The sequence below is a fragment of the Amblyomma maculatum genome, chromosome 11, assembly GCF_055883805.1.
Source record: "Amblyomma maculatum isolate TAMU_Amacu chromosome 11, ASM5588380v1, whole genome shotgun sequence".
Classification (NCBI taxonomy): domain Eukaryota; kingdom Metazoa; phylum Arthropoda; class Arachnida; order Ixodida; family Ixodidae; genus Amblyomma; species Amblyomma maculatum.
Window position 1 is genome coordinate 105,089,678 of NC_139354.1, and position 25,894 is coordinate 105,115,571.

Here is a 25,894-nt window from a genome sequence, read left to right on the forward strand (position 1 = left end):
TGTCCAACGTGCAACTGTCTAACATCCACTCTCTACACTCTGACTCAAAAACATGCTCAAATGAACCTCACCTGAATACGGGCATAAATATGGGAATAAAGCATGAAATTTACTTTTTCGACATTCTGATTGCATATCATTGGAAAACTAAACGTGATTTAAATGAGCGTATGATTTGCAGCTAGTGCGTCTTGTATGCATGGTTCTTCCAACAGGTTGCAGTATAGCTTCTGTCCTTTATTTTGGTAAAACATGCACACTTTAAGAGACCTGCTACTCACGTAACACATTCCCTGTAGCTTTAAACAGCTCGTCGTTGACTAACAATTGGTGTATCATTTGCTTTCGGTACTTTTTGGCATTTTTTTTTACATGCACCTGACATGAAGCCTTGCTTATAAGAAAACTGAAAATTACAATATACAAAACAATACAAAATTTATTTACAGCACTGCACACTCTACAATACACAGCCTAAAATGAAAGGCTGTCACACATTCAAGTAATTACAGTATTGTTGTACTTGTACAGCTCATCGCCATATCTGAAAGGTGGCACGGCCTTGGAGACCAAAGAAGAGAAATTAGTTATACAAAGCAAGGGAACACAAGATAGGGTCAAAAACCCATTCTCCAAGTGTTTGGCCCAAGATAGCACCAGCAAAGCAAGCACCCACTGTTTTACCAATGAGTACCCAACACCACTGAGGATTGGTCCCCAAATGCTCAAACCACTAGGCTGCAACTGCAGTCAAGGGATGCTATGCGTTCCGCAGTATTACCAGTATCAAAGATTATGGAACTCAACGTCATTTAAATGGTAGTCGGCACCTGGGACAGAGCAAGTATTCCCTGATTCTGTTATGGACAGGGCAAAGGTAGTTATAGTGTGTGTAAGAATGATTTTATCTGTGCATAAATGCCTGCCACACCTAGAATGTTCCCTTTATGCAGTCTACCAAAAAGGAGAAATGTTTGGCTCAGGAAGACAAGCCTTAAGCATTATTTCAGCAAGTCACTCAGTGTGACGGCTATCAGGCAAACCAGCACAGCACTTGAAAACTTCATGCTCTAAAAACAATTGTGGGGACACGCAAGCTCAGCATTTACCCCTATGACACAACAGCTTTTATGGCTCCTGTCTGCAGACTCTCATTCGTGTGAATCGACTTTGCTACTGCTAACATCTAGTATTTATTCTATGATACATATCAGTAGCATATACCTGTAAGTTATCCAATTATGTGGAAGACCACTTGTCTAGATACCTATAAAGCCCACTCTAACCAAGCTGTACGGATGCGTTTCCATGGCCTAAGGGTTGCCTGTCTTATTACCCAAAGATCCTGCAAGGTTTATCACCTCACACATTCATCTCAAAGGTGAAGCCAGAGACATCACACTGAGTACTCGGCCATGTCACCTGTCTGAAATGTGCCCAAGATTTTCCACTCACAACGTCGCGTTTTGTGCAGAAAAGAGGCTTTAACGTTGCTGCATCAAAAAAAAAAAAAAAGCAAGAAGCCAATAGCTGAACATCAACGCTACATTAGGCTCTGCTGGCTCGCAAGACATTTGACCACAGTGTCAACAGCCGAGTTATAGATGCAGCTGTGGCAGAGGCTGTACCACAGAAACAACAGATGAATGTGGTCAAGATAAAATGAAATCGCTTTGTTCACAAATTCTTCAATACATCACGAAAAAGAATGGCTCACTTATGGATAGTATGACGTCTACTGTGTTCAATAGGATTGTACCTTCAGGAAGTTATCTTTTGAATGCAATCTTAAGAATATATTGTGGTGTTCAATTTAGGCTGTACACATAGCAGACGTGCAAAATATGCAGCACATTCTGAGGGTTAAATGCAGAGAGGATTGCTGAAGCTGATATAATAGGAAAGCATAGGGATACTAGATAACATAGAAAACACATGCGACAATAGGATAGGTGTAAGTGAAACTAGCGCAGCTGTCACTTATGAGAGCAAAAAGTTATACAACTCAGTACTAGCACAATGGTACAAAATGTTGAAAAGTGATGATGAAACACAAGTTTCCTTGAAAGTGCTTCTACATAAATGAAATGAAAGTGATTGGCATAAAATTTGTGCCCCTTCCTTAAAATTCTCAATTTAAAGCTCACAAAGAACAATGAAGGCTACAAAAGCAACTAACAGAAAAAAAGTAATGAAGCAGTTATACACAGCTGCAATCATTCGATAAACATCTCGAGTGATGAAGCCAGTCTCCAGTGGCTTAGAGCATGAATATGTGAGCTTTACCAACCCTCTTTTAACATATGTGAGTGCCGGAGGGCATGTGGCAGCAGCAAGAATGTGTCAAGAAGCAAATGGCCCAGATAGCAGCCTCATAATAGAGGTATGGAAGGACTACACACAGCGCTATCATGGAGGGAGGTATTTTATGGAACAAGATATGTAGCAATGCACAAAAGGAGCAAAGCATTTTGTAGAGCTGCAGTCAAAAATTTATGAAGGACAATCTTATCAAAAAGTTTTTATTTCACTCCTGCGCTTGTGCATCATTATTGTGACTATGAGTTATATAGTGAAACATGAAATGTCAAGCAATTTATCCCGTACACAAATGAATGCATTCTTTCCCCTGCGAAGCCACCTTCAAGAACTTTTGCCAGTGGGTGCACATGCACATCAATATCACCTAGTTACAAAACAGAGAAGTCAATAGTTGCCTTTGTGAAAAAACTGAAGAATACAAAAATGTTCATTGATCGCCGAGCCACACAAATGATGCAGAGGTTAAACAGGTTATCTGGGATCTTGATTAACATCACTACAAAGCATCAGTAATTGCAGTGCAAAATGAAACTGGCAAATTTTGCAAAAGTGGAATCTAAAATTGCCAAAATGGGTTGACAAGTTGGCGGGGGCCTCATTTTCCGTGCATACAACAATGAAAGACAATGACCACCAAATAGATGCACAAATTATCCTTGGGAAAACTAGTTGATTGCTGTTCATCTACATTCAGCATATGAAGGAAGCAATAGAAAACAAGCATAAAGGCAACCAAATACAAAGAAGCACAGCTCGCTTCACTCTGCAGTTTGTGGAAAAACACAGTGGGCACCTCACATTTCACCCTAGTAGCACACAAGATAGGTGTAACGAAATGGACTCTGCTATGGTAAACGACTGCAGACACATCCACCAGGGTGCACGTATGTCAAATATTCTCACTGAAGTAGTACATCGCAGGCTGCCTGCTTGCCACAAACACCAAAGTGAATTGTGAACTGTTGCTGCCCGCATGTCCTACTCAGAATGGCACTTCTGGAGGTAGAAGGAGAACGTTTTTGTACCTTCCTGTGTTTCATTGACATGAAGCACTTAATAAAATGCACACTGAGTTTAAGCAGAACACAAAAAAGCAAAGTATACAACAAAGAATGACAGCTCTCAGCAAGGGCCACAGCACTTGTAGAATACACTCAGTATGTCTACAGATGGTAGACAAAAAATTATAGCACCAAGGAAAGGTTTGGTTTGGTTTGTGGGGTTTAACGTCCCAAAGCGACTCAGACTATGAGAGACGTCGTAGTGGAGGGCTCCGGAAATTTCGACCACCTGGGGTTCTAACATCGCACTAATGTGCACTAACATCGCACAGCACATGGGCGCCTTGCTTTTCACCTCCATCGAAAAGCGGCCGCCGAGGCCGGGATTCGATCCCGCGTCTTTGGGAACAATAGTCGAGCGCCGTAACCACTGCGCCACCCCAAAGCTGAACTTGGTTCTTGCACATGCTATCAACAAAATGTACACCAAAGAGATGGTTATATCTCAAAACCACAGAAAAAATTAAGACTTGGACGGCTTTTCAGCAGTATGCTATCGAACATGAAGCAGTAAGAATGTGCACATTGATCACTTGTGGCATATATCAAAATCATGACAGCGAGTGAAAATCTCAAGTGCAGGTGATCAAGTTGTTCCTGTCCGAGTTAATATAAATGTTGCACGTCCTCTTCCTTGTACTTGTTGATGTTCCTGCTGCGATTACCATTTGCAGGTGGCGTCAATGTCATGTGATCTGCACACACTACAAGCTGTAACGATCTTCAAAAAGAGCTGTCCATCTGCATAGCACTTCACATCTGATGTGGCCGTCCAGGGACAAGGCGTGGCCTCCCAGATTATACAAGCCTAGCAGAGAGGTTAATGATGTTGAATATGGCCCCAGGACTTCTCGACCACATGATGACTCGGATTGGAAGTGCTGCAACGGCTGCACAAGGTCCACACGATCACCTGCAAATGTTTAGTGCCTAAATTATATGCAAATAAAATATCAAACACGCATGGCACAGGAACATTCAAAATCATCAAAGCTACAAGCTAGGCTGCGGTAAAGTGTAATCTATGAATGCAAGAAATGGTCAGTGCAAAACCTAAACCTAAGTGAACCATTTCCGTAACAGGTAAAGACGGCTTGGTGGCGGAAATTGTATTGTGGCTAACTTTTTCTTTCTTTTTTTGCAATTAAGGGAACGACTTATATCAGGCGATTTCACTTGTTTTTCCTTCCTCGGTCGTCGAAACCATTAACCAAGAAATCTTGACAACTACAAGCACACTCAGTTTTTTTTTTTTTTTTTTTTTTTTTTTTTTAAGTTCGTGCAGTGTAGAGAAGTTGAAGAAAATTATAATGCGTCGTAGAAATATGCAGCTAAAAGCAACGCAAAGTGCTGATTAAAAATATCGGATTCGCCGCATGCGTCCTGTGAGTATTCCTTTAATCTTCAGTCATTTCCCGCCTGCGTACAACTTGAATGCGAATGACGCTGTATGAACAGTCACCTTTACAGGTTTTCTTATTGCACTTACCTCTGTGATGCTCGACGTGCTGCACCATTTCCAGCAGATTGACTGCGTTGCCCTGCTGGTCGACACCCATCGAGAAGCCCGACACATTGCGGGAGCTTGTCGCTCGGCCGAACGAATACATTTCGTGCCATCCAACATCAGAGGCGTTCACCACTGGCGATCACACCCGAAGCACCAGTAGCTCAACAGTTCAACATTCCGAGCGCAGGACAATTCTCGCCTCGGAGCTTGCAAAGCCGCCACACTACACTCCTCGTCAGATGATTGATCTGACTGTACTGACGAGCTATCTTTCAAGACAATTTGACAGCATTGCTGTGCTGCAGCAAATCCTCGATCACTACTTGCAGACGACGAACGGCACGAAGACCACTCATAAGCGTACAAGTTCTTTCTTTCCTCCATGTAAGCTATAGTGAACTAGAATATATATTCTAGTTCACTATAATGAAAGCGTACCTCCCTTCATGCCTCCCTCCATGGCCGCCGCCATTGCTGGGTTATCATAACCGCACAGACCAATGATTTCTTACCATGGGAAGAAAGGGTTTGAAATAAGAAAGCAGTTAGCGCCGTCACGCGGCCGCAAGCTTCTGCCCCCATTACAGATTGTCTCAAGCGTCCTTTATTTCATACGCGCTCATTATTTGCCTTTCTATTGCGTTTAAAAGCCATGCAAGGTGTATATAAAGTTATCCTTTTACTTTTAATAACAAGCTAAGAAACTACGGTAGGCTAACGGCTGCATAAATCAGCTTGCCTGTCGCCATAGTCTCATTAGCATAATTCGGGCACCTCGCCACTCGGCGAAATTATGGCGGCCAAACGTCAGCATTTTCGGTAATGGCGGCACATCAGTTACGTCATGACGCGTCAATTTGACGTAATCTAAATATGCCTGCGTATCACGTGTTTCACGTGACATAGCTCCAGCCAATCAAATTTGAGCATCCGCTCCTTCCCAGTATGCCATTATTTTCATCACATTGGTTAATCGAGCGTAAGTGTTCTCCAAACCACCATCAGTAACTTTGCTTCCACTCCAAAATCATTCGTATTTGTCATCCAGGCAACAAGGATAGCTCCGGTTGAAATCAATTTTCACGGCTACGTCATTTTGACGTAACCGCTAAAAGTGCTTGCCTCAACTGATGGTTTCGCGCCACAAGTTTGAAGCACGTGACTCTTTTCAGAGCCAATCAGAAAGACAATATGGCGCCGCCAGGGGAAGGCGAATATCGAGGATCGGGCCCCCGGGGCCCGATCCTCGATATTCGCCTTTTCGGCCATGTTGTGACGTACCCGTGACGTAAATATTGAGGCGGCGCTAAAACGCGTATAAACAGAAATTGATGACGAAATTTAAAAAACAAGAAAAAAAGTTACAAAAAATAACGCCGTCGTCTGCTACTTGGCGCCGATTACAAAAATGCCAACGCTGCGATGCCAAGAAGCTGAAGGGTCGGTGCGAACAGTGTTTACGCTGCATACACGCGTCGCGCGGCAGGGCAAGGCTGAGGAGATAGTGAGATACTTACGTATACATTGCGGCTGTACTGTACTATTATAGTAACGGTAGTTGCGACCACAGTGCATCATAGTACACACGCTGTCGGACGTCCACCAGCAGCTAGGCTGAGCGAACGGCGGTACTCGACGCAAACCCCACAAACAGCCGGTCGTCAAGTGTGAGCGATGCCTCACTTGAGATGCCTGCATGTTGCTAGCTGTCCGTGTTTCATTTATGGACTTAGTCGCGCAGAGAAATCGGCGAGTATCAGGATTAAAGAATTTGTTTACGACTGAGAATTGGAAGCGCCCAACAGATTTTCGGGCTGCAGTTGCCTCTAGAGAAGAGACGCACCTATCCGACGACAACGCTGGCCTTCTCAGGGTATCACTGTCGTTGGAAACTGCCTGCGGCAGCCCACCGTTTCCATCATGTTAGCAAGTCTGCTACGGCCGGGTATACGTGTCGGCTTCTGTGGCGTAGCGTGCGGATATCGGCCCGACTGGAGCGGCGTAGTGAAAACACGCATAGTGGAGAGCTCGATTAGGCCATATATCTGGCGATCTTAGCATGCGCTGACATCGGACCACCTTTAGCGTGTTAATTCCATCGAAATGCGATCGTCGTAGCTGGGCTACGCACATATTGCGGGTCAGAGAGCCGAGCGTCTATAATCATTACTGAGCCATCGAGGCGGGGACGTTTTCACGCAGCCGCAAAAATAAGCAGATAAGATTTTCTGGCAGCAATGAAAATGCAATGAAAAGTGTATCCAGATGCCCACTGGCAGCAACAGGTTAGCTTTCACGCTGATGGCATTTAATGTGCCCTGAATTAGACATAGCACGCTGTATGCACATTTCACCGCATGCAGAGTGTGTCACTCTGTTGTGGCAGATGCCTCGTTAAAATAATAATAATAATAAAAAAAAGCTGTCGGTATTATTCTGCTTGGTTTCTGAGCATGTTGCATAAAAACATTTTATAAAAGTAGCAACACTGCTCGTCTGATGCAGGTGCACATCACACCACAATGTCACAAGAGAAACAAAATTTGTCAGGTACAGCCTAGTTCCTTTGCTACTGTTTACCAGTTTTGCACTTGCAATAGCATCCGGCACTTTCTTTCAGTGCAGCATGATTCCTCAGAGGAGAGAAGGGTGATGAGGTCGGCTAGAGATATGCCTTCACATATACTATTTGACGATCAGGAAGTGAAGGAACAGACATGAAGAGTGAATATGATATATGATGCCTAATTACAATGAGCTAGATGCAGTACGGAAACCATTTTCTTGAAGCAATTGTCAATTGAATGTAGCATTCATGCACACATTAACCAGTGCACATGCTATATACACAAAGCCCGAACCTGTTTCTGAGTGAAGCAAGGGAGCCAAAGGGGAAAGCAAGCGTGACTTTAAAGACACCGTAAGTAAAAAAGTAACAGCAACAAAAAAGAAAAACAGAAGCATGCACAGGAACAATATTCGACAAAAAGAGGCATGAATTGCAAGGCCTGCAGCAATGTGGCCTGCAGCACATCAGGGTGGTGTTCTGGATTTTTTGGCAAAGGTTCATTAATGCCAGGTGATAATACTGTATGATTTGTATTGGCTGTGCCATCCCCTGTGTGCTCTTCCAGCAATGCATAATGTCCAACGTGCAACTGTCTAACATCCACTCTCTACACTCTGACTCAAAAACATGCTCAAATGAACCTCACCTGAATACGGGCATAAATATGGGAATAAAGCATGAAATTTACTTTTTCGACATTCTGATTGCATATCATTGGAAAACTAAACGTGATTTAAATGAGCGTATGATTTGCAGCTAGTGCGTCTTGTATGCATGGTTCTTCCAACAGGTTGCAGTATAGCTTCTGTCCTTTATTTTGGTAAAACATGCACACTTTAAGAGACCTGCTACTCACGTAACACATTCCCTGTAGCTTTAAACAGCTCGTCGTTGACTAACAATTGGTGTATCATTTGCTTTCGGTACTTTTTGGCATTTTTTTTTACATGCACCTGACATGAAGCCTTGCTTATAAGAAAACTGAAAATTACAATATACAAAACAATACAAAATTTATTTACAGCACTGCACACTCTACAATACACAGCCTAAAATGAAAGGCTGTCACACATTCAAGTAATTACAGTATTGTTGTACTTGTACAGCTCATCGCCATATCTGAAAGGTGGCACGGCCTTGGAGACCAAAGAAGAGAAATTAGTTATACAAAGCAAGGGAACACAAGATAGGGTCAAAAACCCATTCTCCAAGTGTTTGGCCCAAGATAGCACCAGCAAAGCAAGCACCCACTGTTTTACCAATGAGTACCCAACACCACTGAGGATTGGTCCCCAAATGCTCAAACCACTAGGCTGCAACTGCAGTCAAGGGATGCTATGCGTTCCGCAGTATTACCAGTATCAAAGATTATGGAACTCAACGTCATTTAAATGGTAGTCGGCACCTGGGACAGAGCAAGTATTCCCTGATTCTGTTATGGACAGGGCAAAGGTAGTTATAGTGTGTGTAAGAATGATTTTATCTGTGCATAAATGCCTGCCACACCTAGAATGTTCCCTTTATGCAGTCTACCAAAAAGGAGAAATGTTTGGCTCAGGAAGACAAGCCTTAAGCATTATTTCAGCAAGTCACTCAGTGTGACGGCTATCAGGCAAACCAGCACAGCACTTGAAAACTTCATGCTCTAAAAACAATTGTGGGGACACGCAAGCTCAGCATTTACCCCTATGACACAACAGCTTTTATGGCTCCTGTCTGCAGACTCTCATTCGTGTGAATCGACTTTGCTACTGCTAACATCTAGTATTTATTCTATGATACATATCAGTAGCATATACCTGTAAGTTATCCAATTATGTGGAAGACCACTTGTCTAGATACCTATAAAGCCCACTCTAACCAAGCTGTACGGATGCGTTTCCATGGCCTAAGGGTTGCCTGTCTTATTACCCAAAGATCCTGCAAGGTTTATCACCTCACACATTCATCTCAAAGGTGAAGCCAGAGACATCACACTGAGTACTCGGCCATGTCACCTGTCTGAAATGTGCCCAAGATTTTCCACTCACAACGTCGCGTTTTGTGCAGAAAAGAGGCTTTAACGTTGCTGCATCAAAAAAAAAAAAAAGCAAGAAGCCAATAGCTGAACATCAACGCTACATTAGGCTCTGCTGGCTCGCAAGACATTTGACCACAGTGTCAACAGCCGAGTTATAGATGCAGCTGTGGCAGAGGCTGTACCACAGAAACAACAGATGAATGTGGTCAAGATAAAATGAAATCGCTTTGTTCACAAATTCTTCAATACATCACGAAAAAGAATGGCTCACTTATGGATAGTATGATGTCTACTGTGTTCAATAGGATTGTACCTTCAGGAAGTTATCTTTTGAATGCAATCTTAAGAATATATTGTGGTGTTCAATTTAGGCTGTACACATAGCAGACGTGCAAAATATGCAGCACATTCTGAGGGTTAAATGCAGAGAGGATTGCTGAAGCTGATATAATAGGAAAGCATAGGGATACTAGATAACATAGAAAACACATGCGACAATAGGATAGGTGTAAGTGAAACTAGCGCAGCTGTCACTTATGAGAGCAAAAAGTTATACAACTCAGTACTAGCACAATGGTACAAAATGTTGAAAAGTGATGATGAAACACAAGTTTCCTTGAAAGTGCTTCTACATAAATGAAATGAAAGTGATTGGCATAAAATTTGTGCCCCTTCCTTAAAATTCTCAATTTAAAGCTCACAAAGAACAATGAAGGCTACAAAAGCAACTAACAGAAAAAAAGTAATGAAGCAGTTATACACAGCTGCAATCATTCGATAAACATCTCGAGTGATGAAGCCAGTCTCCAGTGGCTTAGAGCATGAATATGTGAGCTTTACCAACCCTCTTTTAACATATGTGAGTGCCGGAGGGCATGTGGCAGCAGCAAGAATGTGTCAAGAAGCAAATGGCCCAGATAGCAGCCTCATAATAGAGGTATGGAAGGACTACACACAGCGCTATCATGGAGGGAGGTATTTTATGGAACAAGATATGTAGCAATGCACAAAAGGAGCAAAGCATTTTGTAGAGCTGCAGTCAAAAATTTATGAAGGACAATCTTATCAAAAAGTTTTTATTTCACTCCTGCGCTTGTGCATCATTATTGTGACTATGAGTTATATAGTGAAACATGAAATGTCAAGCAATTTATCCCGTACACAAATGAATGCATTCTTTCCCCTGCGAAGCCACCTTCAAGAACTTTTGCCAGTGGGTGCACATGCACATCAATATCACCTAGTTACAAAACAGAGAAGTCAATAGTTGCCTTTGTGAAAAAACTGAAGAATACAAAAATGTTCATTGATCGCCGAGCCACACAAATGATGCAGAGGTTAAACAGGTTATCTGGGATCTTGATTAACATCACTACAAAGCATCAGTAATTGCAGTGCAAAATGAAACTGGCAAATTTTGCAAAAGTGGAATCTAAAATTGCCAAAATGGGTTGACAAGTTGGCGGGGGCCTCATTTTCCGTGCATACAACAATGAAAGACAATGACCACCAAATAGATGCACAAATTATCCTTGGGAAAACTAGTTGATTGCTGTTCATCTACATTCAGCATATGAAGGAAGCAATAGAAAACAAGCATAAAGGCAACCAAATACAAAGAAGCACAGCTCGCTTCACTCTGCAGTTTGTGGAAAAACACAGTGGGCACCTCACATTTCACCCTAGTAGCACACAAGATAGGTGTAACGAAATGGACTCTGCTATGGTAAACGACTGCAGACACATCCACCAGGGTGCACGTATGTCAAATATTCTCACTGAAGTAGTACATCGCAGGCTGCCTGCTTGCCACAAACACCAAAGTGAATTGTGAACTGTTGCTGCCCGCATGTCCTACTCAGAATGGCACTTCTGGAGGTAGAAGGAGAACGTTTTTGTACCTTCCTGTGTTTCATTGACATGAAGCACTTAATAAAATGCACACTGAGTTTAAGCAGAACACAAAAAAGCAAAGTATACAACAAAGAATGACAGCTCTCAGCAAGGGCCACAGCACTTGTAGAATACACTCAGTATGTCTACAGATGGTAGACAAAAAATTATAGCACCAAGGAAAGGTTTGGTTTGGTTTGTGGGGTTTAACGTCCCAAAGCGACTCAGACTATGAGAGACGTCGTAGTGGAGGGCTCCGGAAATTTCGACCACCTGGGGTTCTAACATCGCACTAATGTGCACTAACATCGCACAGCACATGGGCGCCTTGCTTTTCACCTCCATCGAAAAGCGGCCGCCGAGGCCGGGATTCGATCCCGCGTCTTTGGGAACAATAGTCGAGCGCCGTAACCACTGCGCCACCCCAAAGCTGAACTTGGTTCTTGCACATGCTATCAACAAAATGTACACCAAAGAGATGGTTATATCTCAAAACCACAGAAAAAATTAAGACTTGGACGGCTTTTCAGCAGTATGCTATCGAACATGAAGCAGTAAGAATGTGCACATTGATCACTTGTGGCATATATCAAAATCATGACAGCGAGTGAAAATCTCAAGTGCAGGTGATCAAGTTGTTCCTGTCCGAGTTAATATAAATGTTGCACGTCCTCTTCCTTGTACTTGTTGATGTTCCTGCTGCGATTACCATTTGCAGGTGGCGTCAATGTCATGTGATCTGCACACACTACAAGCTGTAACGATCTTCAAAAAGAGCTGTCCATCTGCATAGCACTTCACATCTGATGTGGCCGTCCAGGGACAAGGCGTGGCCTCCCAGATTATACAAGCCTAGCAGAGAGGTTAATGATGTTGAATATGGCCCCAGGACTTCTCGACCACATGATGACTCGGATTGGAAGTGCTGCAACGGCTGCACAAGGTCCACACGATCACCTGCAAATGTTTAGTGCCTAAATTATATGCAAATAAAATATCAAACACGCATGGCACAGGAACATTCAAAATCATCAAAGCTACAAGCTAGGCTGCGGTAAAGTGTAATCTATGAATGCAAGAAATGGTCAGTGCAAAACCTAAACCTAAGTGAACCATTTCCGTAACAGGTAAAGACGGCTTGGTGGCGGAAATTGTATTGTGGCTAACTTTTTCTTTCTTTTTTTGCAATTAAGGGAACGACTTATATCAGGCGATTTCACTTGTTTTTCCTTCCTCGGTCGTCGAAACCATTAACCAAGAAATCTTGACAACTACAAGCACACTCAGTTTTTTTTTTTTTTTTTTTTTTTTTTTTTAAGTTCGTGCAGTGTAGAGAAGTTGAAGAAAATTATAATGCGTCGTAGAAATATGCAGCTAAAAGCAACGCAAAGTGCTGATTAAAAATATCGGATTCGCCGCATGCGTCCTGTGAGTATTCCTTTAATCTTCAGTCATTTCCCGCCTGCGTACAACTTGAATGCGAATGACGCTGTATGAACAGTCACCTTTACAGGTTTTCTTATTGCACTTACCTCTGTGATGCTCGACGTGCTGCACCATTTCCAGCAGATTGACTGCGTTGCCCTGCTGGTCGACACCCATCGAGAAGCCCGACACATTGCGGGAGCTTGTCGCTCGGCCGAACGAATACATTTCGTGCCATCCAACATCAGAGGCGTTCACCACTGGCGATCACACCCGAAGCACCAGTAGCTCAACAGTTCAACATTCCGAGCGCAGGACAATTCTCGCCTCGGAGCTTGCAAAGCCGCCACACTACACTCCTCGTCAGATGATTGATCTGACTGTACTGACGAGCTATCTTTCAAGACAATTTGACAGCATTGCTGTGCTGCAGCAAATCCTCGATCACTACTTGCAGACGACGAACGGCACGAAGACCACTCATAAGCGTACAAGTTCTTTCTTTCCTCCATGTAAGCTATAGTGAACTAGAATATATATTCTAGTTCACTATAATGAAAGCGTACCTCCCTTCATGCCTCCCTCCATGGCCGCCGCCATTGCTGGGTTATCATAACCGCACAGACCAATGATTTCTTACCATGGGAAGAAAGGGTTTGAAATAAGAAAGCAGTTAGCGCCGTCACGCGGCCGCAAGCTTCTGCCCCCATTACAGATTGTCTCAAGCGTCCTTTATTTCATACGCGCTCATTATTTGCCTTTCTATTGCGTTTAAAAGCCATGCAAGGTGTATATAAAGTTATCCTTTTACTTTTAATAACAAGCTAAGAAACTACGGTAGGCTAACGGCTGCATAAATCAGCTTGCCTGTCGCCATAGTCTCATTAGCATAATTCGGGCACCTCGCCACTCGGCGAAATTATGGCGGCCAAACGTCAGCATTTTCGGTAATGGCGGCACATCAGTTACGTCATGACGCGTCAATTTGACGTAATCTAAATATGCCTGCGTATCACGTGTTTCACGTGACATAGCTCCAGCCAATCAAATTTGAGCATCCGCTCCTTCCCAGTATGCCATTATTTTCATCACATTGGTTAATCGAGCGTAAGTGTTCTCCAAACCACCATCAGTAACTTTGCTTCCACTCCAAAATCATTCGTATTTGTCATCCAGGCAACAAGGATAGCTCCGGTTGAAATCAATTTTCACGGCTACGTCATTTTGACGTAACCGCTAAAAGTGCTTGCCTCAACTGATGGTTTCGCGCCACAAGTTTGAAGCACGTGACTCTTTTCAGAGCCAATCAGAAAGACAATATGGCGCCGCCAGGGGAAGGCGAATATCGAGGATCGGGCCCCCGGTCTCGAGGGAGAGACAGGGTTGCCAGGTACTCACAGCGTGACCCGCCAAATTTTTTGCTCGATGTAGCCCAAAAATAGCCAAACGTCGAACCATAAAAATAGCCCAAATAGCCAAAACAGAAAACTTCATAGTTACAGTACACAGTTTATTTCAAACATTTATTAACATGTCTGCTGTGAAGTTTTGAATTCATTTCCAAATGAATGTAAAAAAGAGTATCCAAACATCACTCACTGTACATTGCGGCGGTATTGAAGCGCTCCAAAAAAATATCTGACGGCACAAAGTCTTTGCAGCATTTACCATTTTTCAGCAGTGCAAATTTCACATGCAAAATATTTTCCAAGGTTTCCAAAGACATTCTGTTCCGCAAGTCGGTTTTTGTTAGAGTGACATGGCTAAACACTCGTTCCACAGCAGCATTGGATACAGGCAGCGTGAGTAGAGAAATGGCTAGCTCCGACAGCAACGGAAATAGGCTGACTCCAGCACTGTTTTTGGAACGCAGAACGTTTTTCCAAAATACTGTCACGGAGTCGTCTCGGAGTTCACTAAGCTTACATTGCAAAAGGCAGTATTCGGATTCCATTGCAGAAACAACTGATGGATCTATGAATTTTGCAAAGGCCTTGTAGAATGCATCAAAAGAAAACTTGGCAATATTGTTGCAGTGCAAGAGGTGAAGTTCACTTAATACCTTAAAATTTGTTGGAAGGCGCTTTAATGTGCTTTTGATGCAAGCGACCAAAAAGTTTCGGCAACGCTCAAGAATGGCGATTTTCTTGTCGTCGCCGAGGGAAGACTTCTCTAAGGAGTCGCGAAAGACGCTTCCCAGCTGACAGGCTCGAACATGCATCAAATGGCTTTCCCAAGCTGAATCGGGAGATGCATGATCGGGAAGTACGATCCGCCTAAGCAAACACTTCACAAACGAGCTTAAGTCTTCGAAAAGTTTTGATGGATCAGGGTCCTCACTCTGAAATACTTTGTTGAGTTTGTCAAATTCGTTAACAATGGGGCTCAAGAACTGCACATACAAAAAGTTCTGGTCATCATTGTACATCTCACTCAACATTTTAGCTAAGTAACAACGCTCAGCTGTTTTTGCGACATCGAAGTGCGCCTTCAGTTCCAGCCACTGGTCAAGAATTGCACGGAGAGCACCAGCAATGCTAAGCCAACGCGTCGCACACACACCAACCAACTTTTTGGGGGTTGATCCAGAGTTAATCGCAGCATAAATGCTTTTATAAAACTCTTGACGCTTTGGAGAGTGGGAAAACCAGTTAAAGGTTTCCCGAACAAGGTAGTCAATCTGTGTGGGTAGTACATCCACTGCCTCGTTACAAGCAAGGTGAAGGGAGTGACATACGCATTTTACCAACACGATGTTTGCGTTAACTTCCCTCATTCTTGTGTACAGACTATTGTGCTGCCCGCACATCACACTGGCTCCATCAGTTCCTATACCCACACAGTCACTGACAGAGAGATTACACTTGTCGAGGAAGTTTTTCAACTCACAGAAAAGTCCTCCAGATGATGCGTCCAGAACTGGAACTAGTCCAAGGAACGCAGTTACAATTGCGCTGCTCTCGCTCGAGTAGAACCTTGCCACAATGGCAAGCTCTTTTGCCGAAGACACGTCTGTGCTTTCGTCCAGGATCAACGAAAATTTTCTTCCCTTCAGCTCATCCAAAAGCATCTGTTTGAAGGTTGGTCCAAGTACCTTGTTCACTAACGCCGTACACTTGGTTCTTCCCATGGATAGCGACGACGCAGTGGTCGAATCTCTGAAACAGTCGCTGATGAGCGGCGTCAGGTGGTCAGCGGTAGCAAGCGAACCATGTACGGCGACATACGCCGCCAAACGCAGCTCCGCAATCTTCGCTTCATGTCTGTTGCTGGCGGCCCTTGGCTGCGAGGTGACAAATCTATCCATTTGCCTTTGTTCGGGTGCAGTCGACGACTGCATGCTTCTAGCATGCTTTTCGGTTTTTCTATGTGCCTTCAGATCTTGCACGTGTGCACGTAGCTCTGTTTTGCAGGCTGTGCAAAAGGCCATATCCCCTGAGGGTGAGCGCGTAAGCCAATCTGTAATCAAAAAGAAAAATTTGTCACGCGCTAATGATCGAGACTGGCATGGTCACATGGAATGCACTCCGAAAAGCGGAACATAATTTTTGGACTGGTACAAACAAGCACTAAAACATTAAAGATGGTCAACGTACCTTTGAATGCAGGATCTTTTTCCCATTCTTTTCTGTACGTCCGCGCGTACTTCGCCCATTTGCCCATAGTGGCGTCGAGAAGCACGTTTCACTATATGCGGACTGTTAAACCTCCACCGCTGTGCTCAAAGTTCTTGCTGCGGAATCAGTGGTTGCCAGTGGTGCAGGGGAAATTAAAACTGCGGGGGTGATAGATGGCCGAATGTAAGATGGACAGGACTGCCTTGAATTGTCACCAGTACTTGCTTTTCGTGTGTTTGAATGGGGGGTATGTTGACGGTTTCAGCGAACGAACCGAATGCACAACTTGCGGAATTCTTTTCTAATCGAAAAGTCTCGTTCACTCCCAGTCTTTGGTGAAATGAAAAGAAGCAGGCACCTCTTAAGGGGGCACTCACAATAAGTCGCGAACGTTTCGCAGGGCGGAAGTGCGACGAATGGTATTCAGTCATGCTCGAGAACCAATTGGCTGCTGGACAATCCTCATTCTTTATTTCACATAGAAAGGGTATTCAAACAATTTTCCCATCCGACCCCCTTTCCCCTAGTGATCTTGAAGGGTTTACTTAGAAAGGAGCTAGACTTCCGTCTGCTCGTTTCTTCGAATAATGAGTGGCGCATCTTGGAACGAGAAATTTCTGTTGGAAAACAAGCCTTACAGAGAAGCTGAGTTCTGCAAATTGTCCATTCAATAGACCACTTTAACACCATCGGCAACGCCGGGAAGCAGGAAAGGGAAGGAAAAGAGCTTCGAGCTTTTGTCCAGGCACACCTCACTACCAACCCCGTCATGTGCGAAGTCCCCCATTCACTCATCTGTACCCTAATCCCCTATGCCGAACATTCATCGAACCACAGGCTGCGAAGGCCCGTCTTTCTGACAGTCGAAATATATACTTCGTCTCACAAGAATTTTGCAGCACTGTGAGGCAGGGAAGCCCTGGCCCATTTAGGATCTCGTGCATTAGAATAGGCAATTGTGCTCGGCGCACTATAATAGATAATTTGTGCTCCTACTATTACCCCCACCAATTCGCAGGGCGAGAGATGCACAGAAGCAAATTACCTATTGTGCACATGATCTGGGTTGGACAAGGTTACCTCTGCCTTTCGCAGTGCTGCAAACAGCTTGTGGGACCAACACCAATTCGCAGGGCGAGAGATGCACAGAAGCAAATTACCTATTGTGCACATGATCCGGGTTGGACAAGGTTACCCTAGCTGCCTTTCGCAGTGCTGCAAACAGCTTGTGAGACCAAAGTGTGGGCCTAGAATGTACACTGGCAGTATCTTCTAGGAAAGAAAAGTGCGCTGGTTGCTATTACTGTACACACAGCATCGCGGCCCACTGCTAAACCTTTCTGGAGAAAAGGCTTTTGAAATGGTTTGGACCTTTCAAGCGAAAATGCACAATAGCCCAAAGATAGCCAAATAGCCAACCAACAATATTTCCCGCCAACCACAACATAAAGTAGCCCAATTTGGCTATTTATAGCCCAACCTGGCAACCCTGGGGAGAGAGCGCTTCTCTTCTCTTACGTATCTTACGGCTTCTCCAATGGAGTCTGTTTCTACCGCCCGCCGCGCCTCGGTGGGGTCGCCACCGCCCCACTGCTGCTCCTCCGCTACAGCCGTTCACGCGCAAGGGAAACGCGCGCTCGCTTTTAGCTTCGCCCCCGTCAGTCGCAACCGGCAGGTCCTGACATTTCGCCCCTTATGGTTTATACAAAATCCGTAATCAACATCGAATATTTATCGTGTACGATCAATAAAATACAGTCAACAATCCGCTCACGCGCGCGCGCCTTCGTCAATTCGGCCGTGCACGGTCGAATGAAGCTTCAAGTACACTTCAAAATTTTTTGCCCCAAAATTTTGTACAAAAATAAATTTACCAGGCTATGCAATGTGCCTTTGAATGTTTTAAGCAGGTGCGCGACCTGACGTGAGTGCATGGTTAACTGTTGAGGGGAGATTCTGTCAACCGGCCGCTACCGTTTTCGTTAATTTAGATCAAAAGAGGCACCGGCGAAAATTCATGGCGCGTCTCAGATTCAGAGTAAAGAACAAAATTTACTCATATAGTAAAAATGCCACTTGTGTAGTGGAGTGGGCTGTTCTGGCTTCGTTCAAAACGCATCAGTCAGTTGAAAGACCCAAGATGTATATGTAGTCTCGCGACTACTTTTAATCAAGGAAATCGGCATAAGCAGTTAAGCAGAATCGAAAAGAGCAGCAAACAATAAAAAAATTGTCCTTAAAAGTTACACATTGAACTATATGTTCATCAATTCATCAAAACGCGACCTGCGTCTAGAAAATTCAGTCTCAAAATCTTCCTGCACGGCTTGTGCACATAAGGATCGAGTTGGCCTCTCGGTCTTCTCTGTCGCTTTCCTGGTATAATTAATTGAGAAGAAGAATTCTGAGAAATGTTTCAAATATCAAAGAAGCGGACCTAATAACATAGCTGTTGTCAATTCCTTTCGGGCAACTCAGTGTTGAATTCTGAAATGCTGACTGAATCAGGATCTTAAGTACTTCGAGAACATTTGTGTGTATAGTAGGTGCACGGCAGCTTTTTCTAAAAAAAAAAAAAAAAAAAAGTTTGTCCAATAGGGCAACAAGCTCAGGTTTCGGATAATATGCAGTCCACTAGAATATTGTCCTCGTAGAAGAGCGTACATGGGGCTGCTTCTATTGCTAGTTTCAAGAGGAATAGAGCAAGCGTCACACCCGAAGTTGATTAACTAAACAATATATCCAGCGGCGTAAGGTAAACCGGAATATGTGACAGTGGGAAATGGGATGGTAGGAAATGTCATCACTTCCTTCAGTGCCTTGATTTTGCTCTCAGATGAAACGTCTGCTTTGACAATGTAGTCATGTGCCGCTAGCTGTTACGGCCCTCGCATCTAGAATATTCATTCCCTTCTGCACATTAACCTTACTTTCCCGAAGAGAGCCTCAATGGGTTGCTATATAGGGCTTGAAATGAGTCTTCAGTGAGAGTGTCCTTCTTTAACGCTTTAAACTTTCTTGCATACTTTCGATATAGCAGGTGACCTCATTTGTAAGTCATTACATCGAGTATCACCTTCGTCATTTATTGGCCTCTTTTTACCACTTCGAGCACAAGTGGTGTCATGAATATCAAACCATTTTTAGTGCTTTCATAAAAAGCTTATTATGATGTAAAAATTTCATTAAAACAATTAATGTTTATTTGCAAAATTAAAATAATGTGTATAATACCACACATTGGCTAATATATGAATTGTAATAACATTTAAAACTCAACCCTACAACGTTTACTTTGACTGTTATACTAACCTTTTATATCATGCAAGCATTTTGCAATTTACATTTTTATGAAATTATTTTCATCTTCGGTGTTACATGAATGGTTTAATTCGCATATCTAGCGCTAAAGACGGTTTTCCTGTAGCAGACGAGTTGCTGTCATGTTAGCCTTGAAGAAGCTTCGATGTGATCACTTCTCATTCAGCTTTTTTTTTTTTTTGTTCCTATTCCTGTACAGGCTTGGGAAAAATTCGGACTAAAATGGACAAAAGTAGCTACCATGCCGCAATGTATGCCATGCTTGTCGAACGTTTGCTGAACGACAGTGTTTTTTATATCCGTTCACGTGTGTAGTACGTTGACGACATGCCGCTGCATCATCTACGTTCTGTGTTCTTTAATATCGGGGCTGCACTAACCACGAAACTCGCGAGCGACAGCGCGAAACCAGGCAAAAGCCACCCGCCGCCGCTGAAGCAGACGCGGAGCGAACAGTGAGCAGGTCGCGCCCCTTGCGGTGGCGGAGAGCGCAACTCAAGGAGAAACATTCCCATTGTTCCCGCGGCGATTGAGAAGGCCGTAAGAAAGAGCGCGCGCTCTCACTGACCACCGCTGGTGGCGCTGCAGTTACGTTTGCTAGGACCGCGTGCGCGTCCGCAAAGGGAAGTCAATGCTTGGCGCACCGTGCAGTCTGCACATTCTTGCGATTTTGCACTGGAACTTTCAGTTCTGCCTTTCATCACAGCAACTAAGACATCTCAGCTCTTCAAATGCACCATGCGCAGTTCGAAATGGCCAGGAAAAAGGCCAACTCGCACTGTTTTGCTCCGAGATGCCGAAGCGCGGCTATCCGCGGTGCTCCAGTCACCTTTGTTTGCTGCCCCGAGGGACAACAAACATCGCAGAAAGTTGAAACAAAGCTTGTGAAAGCAGGAAAAGCCTCTCACATAAACATCGGCAGTGTGTGAGTATCATTTGTGCCGCATCTCATCCTGCTGCGTGACTACGCACATATATAATCAACGGCAGAAGTGAAGATATACCGCGTGAAAAGCCATCACTGGCACCTGATGCGGTGCCTATATAATACACTCTTGCCGGGTTGTCCGGCATATATTACCGTCAAACCCGTGAAGCCAAGGCTGGATGTGGGCAATATTGATGTTGCAGAGAGTTGTGCTCAGTGCAGATTCTTGCTATTAAGCTGTGGCACCAAACGATAGCTGACATATTTTATACCGCGTGTCCAAGCTAACTTCCGCCAAGGGTTAAAAATAAACCATTTGAGATAGGCCAGAGAAACCACTTGCTGACGGCCACCTGGCACACCAGGTCTAAACAAAAGGAAGACTTCGGGGAAGAAAGCTTCGGCTGTTTGCGTGATCTCGAATACTACCACTGGCTCAATAAAGTAGACAGCTGAGATTAAATTAAATTCAATTCCGCGTAGTCATGGTATATGTCCTTGGATCTCTAGCTGGCACATTTATTTAATCATTTATTCATCCTTCATATCATACCCTAGGACAATAAATATCGATAAAAAAAACGATGCAGGTAATTTTTCATTTTGCAATTCTAATTTAGTAAGTATTTCTTTAAAATAAATGTGATTTGCAAAGTTGGGGAGGACCTTCTGAAACCCCCCATTTCATTTATTCCCGATAAAGAAAACCACGTGCATAGTTTTTCCCACCTCTGTAGAAAGCCCGCGAAAAAAAAAAAAAAAACAAAACAATATCACGTGACTGACGCATTCATGCGCTACGATATTGTGGTGCTGTCAACCGTGCATGGTTTAATTGACAGAAATTAGCTGCGGCCGTAACTCAACAGCCCAGTCTCAGCGCTATACAGGCTGCATGATAATTTTTGTATTTCGCGGGCTTTCTTTAGAGCTTGGAAAAACGATTACGTTTTCTTTATCGGAAATAAACGGAATGGAGGTTTTAGAAGGAGCTCTAGAATTCTGCAAACCCAGTTATTGTCTAAAGGCAATAGTTACTAAATTAGAAAAAATAATTACTAATTGCTTAACTTCCAAATAAAAAATTGCCTGGGGTGAGCCAGTTGGCTGGCAGCTGTATACAATTGTGGTCTCTCTATCCTACCTGAAACTAACTGTGAGAAAAGCTTTAATCCTTTTCTGAAAAAAAAAAAAAAAAAAAGATAAGTCTCATGCATTAAACTTGGCTAATTTTACTAACAGAGGCCTTCTGTACCCTTCGAGTGATACCAGTTTGTGGCTCACCTTGAGAATGTGTTTACAACCTACTTCAGCCTAAATTCAAGCAGACAGCTAGCTTGTACTCAGTATGCTACTGGCCAAGAAAACCTGCTAACTTGGGTGCTCTGACCACAGTTAAATTGGTGCAGCTGAAATCGCTGCTTAACTACCCGCATGCACTTTTTCCCAATTGCACTAACCAGCGCAATGTCCAGCTTCAAAGCACCTGAAGATGAGCAGATGGAATTAGGACTGTTTGTGTAGCCAATAATTTCACAAAACAACTCATTGTTGATGACTTTTAATTGTCTCATGCACTCAAATAAAATAAAACAGCAGCAGGAGAAGCCTTGTGAAGTACCTAAACAAAACTACCCTGCCCTCCTCATGTATGTGTTTTTGGCATATATATGTTGTGTATATGAGATGATGAAAGGATTTTAGCACCTGGCTTACAGCGATGATTTATAACAGATATTTCATTACATTTTATCACCTTAAAGACCCCTCGCGGGGTATTACATAAGGGGTGGGATGAGCAGAAAAGGTACAAGACAATGCAATATGTGATCATGTACAAAAAATGTTGTTTAGATTGCTAGCAAACGATAAAGGGCAGGTGATGTCGACGCCACAGAATATCACTGGATGATTCGTTTCAAAGCGTAGAAATATTTTTTTTTTTTTCATGACCACTTCGTCAAAAAAAAAAAAAAATGTAACAGCCTGAAGCTGCTCGCTCCTCACTTACCAGTTAGCAAATTTCCTAACGCTAAGCAGATATCAAGCTAAAATGAGCATTCCTGGTTACCAGTGGACACCGAATAGCGCAGTGTAATATAATCATCATTATTGGCTAAAGGAAAGTTACCGCGGCGGGGTTGGAGGGATGCGAGAACCCGCGCGTGCGCACGATGCCTGCCCACTCTGCTACCAGTCTGCTGCTGACAGTTGAGTTGGCTCTGTAATAAAGCGGGCTCTGCAGGGCTCAGAAAAATACCTGTCCCGTACAAATGAATGTGATGTAATGATTTACAGTGCGCGATAACTCGCCCCGCATGAGCTGTAGCAGACGCCAGCGAAATAAGAGCGCTTTCATCCTAGTGCAACGGCGAAAACCCGAATGTCGAATGAAACGCCTGCTATCATGGGTGGAGGTCCACATACGTCGACATAGGGAAAAAAATCAGCACATTTACTGAATAGGCGCATAAAAGCATCGTTACTATGTCGCACGATTGCAAGAAAGCATTGAAAAGTTGACTAGATGGATGGATGGAATATAGGAGCGTCCCCTTTGAAACAGGGTGGTAGCAGTAGCTATCATGCTCATTTTTCTAGAAGATGTTGCAGTAGCGTCATCTGGCGGCGTCAATAAAAAGTGGCGTGCTCGAGCCATGGCCGGTCTCGAGGGAGAGCGCGTTTCTCTCTTCTCTTACGGCCTCTCCAATGGGGTCTGTTTCCACCGCCCGCCGCGCCTAGGTGGGGTCGCCACCGCCCCGCTACAGCCGTTCACGCGCAAGGGAAACGCGCGCTCGCTCTTCGCTCCACCCGCATCGGTTGCAACCGGCAGGTTCTGATATTTCACCCCTTATGGCTTATAGGAAGAAGCCGTAATCAGCGTCTGATTTATCGTGTATGAGCAATAAAATAGTCAATAATGCGCGTGCGCGCGAGAGCGCGCGCGCCTTCGTCAGTGCTGTCGCGCACGGTCGAATGAAGTTTCGGGTGCACTTACATCAACACTTTTTGCCCCTAAATTTTTCACAAAACTATATGTACCATTTTATGCAGTGTGCCTTTGAAAGCTGTAAGCTGTATAACGCGACCTGACGCTAGTGCATGGCAAACTGTTCGGTGGATATTCTGTCAACCGCTGCCGTTTTCGTTTAGAGCAAAAGAGGCACTGACGAAAATTCATAGCACGTCTCAGATTCAGAGTAAGGATCAAACATTTACGCATACAGTTAAAATTTCAGTTGTCCAGTGAAGTGGGCTGTTCTAGCTTCGTTTAAAACAAATCAGTAGGTTGAAAGACAACAGATGTATACGTAGTCTCGCGAATGACGCACACGTAGACAGTCATAGTAATTATACAGTGATAAAAAAAACGACATTTAATCAAGGAAATGGGCGTAAGCAGATATGCATAATTGAAAAGAGCAGCAAGCAATAAAAAAAAATGTCCTTCAAAGTTAACACATTGCACTCATTCATCAAAACGGTACATGCGGCTAGAAACTTAAAGTCTCAAAATCTTTCTGGACGGTTTGTGCGCATAAGGAGCTGGCCTTTCGTTCCTGTCCGTCACCTTCTTATCATAATTGACAAGAAGTATTCTGAGAAATTTCTCACATATTAAAGAAGCGGACCTTATAGCATGGCTATTGTCAATGCCTTCCGGACAACTCAGCCGAGGTGAGTCCTCAAGTGCTGGCTGGATTAAGATTTGTAGGACTTCAAGGACATTTGTGTATGGTAGGTGCACGACAGCTTTTTCAAAGAGACACAGCCTTGTTCAAGAGGGCTACAAACTCTGGTTTTGGATAATGCGGTCCGCTAGAATCTTGTCCTCGCAGAATAGTGTACATGGGCTGCTTCTTTCGCTGGTTTCAAGGATAGCACAAGCGTCACACCTGAAGTCACTGATTAACTTCACAATGTATCCAGCGACGTAAGCTAAACCAGAATACGTGACAGTGGGTAATGGGATGACAGGAGATACCATCACTTCTTTCAGTTCCTCGGTTACTGATTGCGGCAGAGCTGAAACGATTTCGTCGGTGTCGACACTAGGTGCCTAGGCGCGCAATACAGCGCGATATACATGCTCCAAATGGCACAGAGAAAAGCTTTTATATCCATTACTGAGGAGTGCCCAGCTGAAAAAGTTCATTGGTTCCAGTTGGAATTCCAGCTGGTTTTAACTGGAGTCAAATGGAATTTGTGGGTTACAATTGGCCACAGCTTGCCCAATTGGTTTTGCTAGCTGGCAAAATGTTCTCCCATTGGAATTCTTAATGGTAACAGAATATGGCAAGGACGTAGTTGTCATGCTTGTCACTAGTTAGAAACTTAATTGGTTCCAATTATAGGTCCAATGGGTTCCAGTAGGAAACTAGGCCGATTCCAATTGGGCATCCAACTGTTTTAATTTACCAGTCCCCCTTCAATATTCCACTGGTTCCAAATGAAAATGAGGTGGTTTCTTATTAAAAACAAGGAAATAAGTTTAAAATGTCACACTTTCTTTCCTTTGTTCATCCAGCATGGATTTAAGCAGTTAATGAAAATTTAATTTATGTGCATGACCATGTTGCAGTGTACATAAAGGGAATGCTATTTTTGGCATAGTTTAATCTGTTTGACTCATAAAAGAATGGCATTGCCAAGACAGTCAAAATTACTGATGTTATATATAATTATAGACATCTGCTTCTTTAAATAATCCTTTGAATACATGAAATATTTTAAACAAATTTTAAGTTCTAGTTTAAAGGGAAACAAAATATTTTCAAGATTTCCATAGAACACAATTCTTGCAACTATTGTGAACTGATATTTCTTAATTGAGTACAGAATTGAAACCCTGCTAATAATCGAGTGAAAAACCTAAGACACTTTATGGCAAAAGTACTGGTGAAAGATAAGCAAACTCAATGCTTTGGATGAGACCAGAACATGTGCACATATACAGGTGCATATCTACCGGCATATATACGATATATCCCACGGGTATGTATATTCTATATGTACGACATTCTTTCAGCTGCTGTCTGCTAGCGTAGCAGACGACGCGAGTTCCGATGATCGCCTACATCAATCGAAGCAAAGTGCAGCGAAAACAATTATTTGCAAAAACTTAAAAATAATTTTAACAAAAGTAATTTTAAATATGTCACTTATCACTTGCTATATAATTTGACTAATGCATGTTTTCCTTGTGTTTTCCGCACAGTGAGCGACAT

At 43.5% G+C, this 25,894-nt stretch overlaps 2 long non-coding RNA genes across 2 annotated transcripts; both read right to left on the reverse strand.

The window, feature by feature from the left end:
• Positions 1-216: 216 nt before the first annotated feature.
• On the reverse strand, positions 217-6,117 carry LOC146174562 (uncharacterized). The gene is made up of 2 exons (XR_014701890.1): positions 4,873-6,117; positions 217-4,296 (listed from the first exon to the last, which is right to left on the reverse strand). It is a non-coding gene; the product is annotated as an uncharacterized LOC146174562 (long non-coding RNA).
• Positions 6,118-8,253: 2,136 nt separating this feature from the next.
• LOC146174563 (uncharacterized) lies at positions 8,254-14,152 on the reverse strand. The gene is made up of 2 exons (XR_014701891.1): positions 12,908-14,152; positions 8,254-12,332 (listed from the first exon to the last, which is right to left on the reverse strand). It is a non-coding gene; the product is annotated as an uncharacterized LOC146174563 (long non-coding RNA).
• Positions 14,153-25,894: the final 11,742 nt, after the last annotated feature.